The sequence below is a fragment of the Manacus vitellinus genome, unplaced genomic scaffold (assembly GCF_001715985.3).
Source record: "Manacus vitellinus isolate BGI_N305 unplaced genomic scaffold, ASM171598v3 scaffold_25_pilon, whole genome shotgun sequence".
Taxonomy (NCBI): Eukaryota; Metazoa; Chordata; class Aves; order Passeriformes; family Pipridae; genus Manacus; species Manacus vitellinus.
Window position 1 is genome coordinate 2337984 of NW_021939882.1, and position 4881 is coordinate 2342864.

The 4881-nt window shown below is 49.5% G+C and overlaps 1 long non-coding RNA gene across 1 annotated transcript; it reads right to left on the reverse strand.

The window, feature by feature from the left end:
- Positions 1-1052: 1052 nt before the first annotated feature.
- Positions 1053-4093, reverse strand: LOC108639885. Its single transcript, XR_001920792.1, has 3 exons — positions 3945-4093; positions 1477-1604; positions 1053-1117 (listed from the first exon to the last, which is right to left on the reverse strand). It is a non-coding gene; the product is annotated as an uncharacterized LOC108639885 (long non-coding RNA).
- Between the last annotated feature and the right edge of the window lie 788 nt (positions 4094-4881).

Here is a 4881-nt window from a genome sequence, read left to right on the forward strand (position 1 = left end):
AGAAGTCAAAGCTCCATCCAAAACTTTACAGAACTTCTCTTTGACAGGTTCAATATTTGGATCACTTACAGGTTTAGGTGACCTATTTCCCTTGGTACAAATATTCAGTTTCCAAAGAGTTCATGCCAATGAGGACATTTGTCCCTGGGTGCCACAGGACAGCCTGTGAACTCCACAGACACAAACTGGGAGATACTGGCTGCAAATCCAAATGTTGGAGACTGTCAAGTTTCCACTGGTAGAAAGACAAAGCACAACTGAGAAATGTTTAACTCATCTGCTATGTGGGATTGCACAAGATGTCAAGACCTTTCCAGAAAGTATGCCACCTAGTGAATAATTTTGATTTCCCAACCATGTACCTGGATATTATTTAGGGAAGGAGTCATTTGTAGTTTACACAGTTGTGGTCTTCCTGGCCAAACCAAAGTCCCAGGAGGAAAGTCAGGCATTTTCCCATCACTCTCCTACCATACACCCTAAGCAAAACACGGAGACTACGCACAGGCTATATATTAAATCTAAGTCTCAACCTGTATATAAATATCTGGACCATGAACATCCATTCCTGGGGCTCTAACGATCCTGCCACAGATGGCAGAGGCCAGGTTGGCTCCCCAGCAGGCACTTGGAGTGAAAAATGGGATACTACACACAGCAAGAGGCACTTTTTCCTCCACACCTCAGCAACATTCCCATCCAGAAAAACAAAGGCGGGGAGGAAGAGAGATGGGGGCCCCAATACCTCTCTTCCCTCCCAACAAATGTGGCTGAAGAGCAGTTGCAGAGCATGGCTTTAATTATCCCACTGTTAATTGAACGAAAAATTAACCCAGTTAACCTGCCAGTAGGGTCTAAGTGTAGACCCCCCAGCTACTGCTGAAGGGCACAGTGGGCAGTTTGTGACAAAGTGCCAGCTACTTCTCATTCCTCACTCCCCACTGTGGCTGCCTGGATTTGATCCCCACAGGCTGAGACAGTGCCAAAAGGGGAGTTTCACCAGAGGAAGGGAAAAGATTGATGTTCACAGCCCAGCCGTGGCGTGCCGCTTACCACTTCAGGGGCAGGCTCTCGGCACTCGCCTTGATAGTTTAACGTGATGAAGTTTGAAGCTCTCCTGCAAAGGGAGGACAAGACATTGCTTATTATTCACTTGCAATGCCACAGCTCTCTCTGCCATCAGCGTGACAGTCCTCTGTGGACTCCTTAATGCTTTGATGCTTATGGTGGCATTTATTACTCCCCAAACAATCTGTGATTGGGCAGAAAGGGAATAGGGGACCCTGGCAACTTGTGTATCTTAATTAGCTGTCATCAGATTAATCTCAGGCATTTTGATCTATGTTTGCTTAACAGCAAAGCACTGAGGACACACTTGATAGTGAGTCATGATGTATCAAAACAAACACTGTTCTGCAAAAGACACTCGGGAATGGTGGATGGCCCTGTATTAGTGAAATCTCTCCGCCTACTCACATGGCAGCTGAACACAAGTCACATTCATTTTTGTATGTTTTCCCATCAGTGCCACAGACTGGTTGTGAGGATTCGCTGCAGAAAATCCTTCCACCCTTTACCCCGTGCAGAATTCGATCACAGTCCAGCTGAAGAGACAAAGAAATCACATTTGGTGCTGGTTGACTTGCAAGACCCTTCTTTACATGACTTAAAAGTGCTCATAAACCAAGCCCTGCATGGGGCCCCTCTGCCCTCTAGCATGTCCATCACACTTCCAGCCAGGACGGACTTGGAAAGAGATTGTGTCTCTTGTTGGACCAGCCAGTCAAGCTTTTGGGAACAGAGCCCTCACGCCCCACTCATCTAATCCACCTCAACACCATGATCTTGAGCGGGTTTATTTCTCTCACTGTGGATCCACAAGAAGACAAACTTCTGCTACCTGTTCTTAGCCCTCCTTCCTTATCAGGGCTTTGATGCCATTTCATCTCCAAGAACGAAGACGAAGCCCATTGGCCAAAATTAAGGAAAGACATCTCCAGCAGACTGGCGCTGCCCGAGGGCGGTGCGACACGCAGCACAACTTCTGCCGCCCACTGCGTCGACAGACACGAGCATATCTGAGCAGCTATGACTAATGAGGGGTGCCCTCTTGTTTCCTCTCGAGCATGGCAACGGGAACATTTAGGCACAGTTTTCCTTACAAACCACACGTGGCACAGCCAGGACAAACTCACAGCACAAGGAGTGACCTTTGGAGACCCCGAAAAAGCCTCTCACACCCTACCAGCAGAGCGGGGCGGGTGTTTGCAGAGTCATAGCAGATTTCCAACAGCAGAGGTCAGGGATAGCACAGGCTGTTCCCTGGCACACACAGCCCCTTCCTCAGCTCTGCCACCCACCGTTGCTCCAGGCATCGAGAAAAGACCGAGACGAAAAAGTGACTAATGGGCTCCCAACCCCATCTTCAGGTGCTACAAAATACGTTGCTACGACTGCAAATGGTACAGTGGGACTGAGAGGGTATTGCACTTCCCATCCCACCTTGAGATGCAGCATTTAGCTCAAAAATGATGGTTTATCAATAGCCCTACAGGGTGGGAAGCACTACAGGGAAGGAAGATTTCATGCCAGGTGCTGCAGGGGGGTTTCAGTGATTTTGGGGCGCTGTGATAGCACCTGTTGGTTAAACATCACTTGTTAATTTCAGTAATGTGCTTCTTCCTCCCTCACTTGGGTAATTATTGGTGATGTGAAAGCAGACAATGCTGACCTTTGCAATCCTCTGCTCAATGCCTTCCTACGCACCAGACAGTGCTGCCTGTACCTCTGCCCAGGACAGGTGGCCACCCCACCAGCAGCCCCACATATCACAGGTGCCAGCAGCCAGTGCCACCACTCCTTTGGCTCTGGAGAATTGTGTGACAAAACCCACAGGTGGCCCTGGAAAGAGGAGAGGAGCAGATCTGCTCTCTGAATCACCTCTCGTCGGTCAGGTTCATCAGCATCCACTCCCCCTCCAGTGCTACCAGGAAATACCACTAAGCCCTGAAGCAGACTGGCCTTATTACACCTAATGCTTCCTCTGGAATGCATTAAAATTGCTGTACCTGAACTACCTACTGGGTTTTTAACTCAAATATCCCTTTTCTAAAAGCGGTCAGTGACAGAGGCTTCAGGGAGAATTAAGGCAATTGGTAGTAAGGTCTCTCCACCCATGGAAATACACTTCCTATCCCTTCCAAAATGTTATTTAAATTACTGTATGCAAATGCTAGAGGAATTAAAACATCAGGTAATTTTTTTTTAACCATCCTACCTCTTGACAACACCCTGTGACAGTGAGATCCACAGTTTAGTCACTCTTTTTGCGGTAACTTATTTTCTCTTATTAGTTCATATTTTCCACTTTTAGCTTTGCTGGAACTATTCCATTTTCTTTCATGAGAAGGGAGAGCAGACACCCCCACCTTCCTCCCACATTATTCCATACACATTTGTCATCTACCGCTCAGTGTTTCCCCCTTTAGCACTCCCTCCTCCTGCCAACCTTGTCCTCATGCCCTGGTCAGCTCCATAACCCTGTTCTGGCCACGGCCTTTACCTCAGCATCTTCTCAACACGAGGGAGGGGAAGGGGGAGATGGTACTTCTCAACCCAGTTTGGCTACATGTGGGGCAGGCATCCAGCCTGAGTTCAAAACCAGCACCTCCATAGCTGATGTACTCCCAAAAGGAGCCAAACCCTTCCCTCTGTTTCAGTGCCAGGTGACACAGGGACTGGCATCAGAGTACAGATACTTTCACTCATTTAAACCCTTCCCAGGATGCAGGGCCAAGTGAGAAGCTTTAGGGTTACAGCAAGAACAAGAGCATCTGCTGAGAAAGGAGCAGGGGGGGCTCAGCACTGGCAGAGAAGCCCCCTGTGGGAGAGGTCCCCATTTCTGTCCATACAGCTGCCATCCAAGGTGCAGGAGGTGGCTTTACCATCTGGGACTCATCAGTGTCTCTGCTCTGTGACTTGCGGCCAAGTGACTGGTTGCAGTTCCTGCCACGCTGAGTTGTGTTTCGTTGTGGGCTGGCAGAGAGAGCAAAGACACTGTTCATCACACCATCCTCCCAAACAGAGGAAGCACAGTGCAAACCCACCCTCCCCACAGACTCCCACAGCTCTGAGAGCCGTTTGCACTATGACATCCACCCGCTCACGGGGATAGGAGAGGGCACATTCTATCAGGGAGGCAACCAACAGCAGGACAACTTTGCCCTGTGCTCAGCCCAAGTGTACCACCACCCCAGGGCTCTGCACCTCCGTGTCTGCTGGCATCACTTGGTGGAAGGGGGATTGAGGAATTGCACCAGCCAAAAGCAAGAAATCTCAGTGTTCCCCAGAAAAGGCTCTGAAAAAAGCAGCAGCTGAGTCCTGCTCAGGTCCAGCAGCTATAAAACAAACAGGAGTGCCTGACCAGTGCCCAGAAAGCACGTGATACATCAGGCACTACCTCTGAGCCAGGGGATGAGGATGAGCCAGGGCTAACCCACGGGTGCACTGCCAGGAGTCAGGTTTGCTGGACAAAGCGTCCTGAGAGGGATTCTGAACACAGCAATCACTGGTGCTTAGTACACAAAGTCAAGGCCAAAAAGGAGTAAGGGTTGCATGAGAAACATGCCCCACTATGCCTCTTTCCCATCACCAGCTTAGCCAGTGCAAAGACATGCTGTACTGAGCACCAAACAGAACAACATGGACTTCTCCATCACAGGCAGTGCTGCTTGCGTGCTGCCAAAACACTCCTGCTCCAATAAACCTCCTGACCATCCCTAGGAAAATACATGTAGGTGGAAGGGGGCAGAAACCAGTGCCAGGGCTTGTAGTATGTAGGGAAGGACAGGTTGCCAACCCAGGTGCTGCTGAACTCACCCT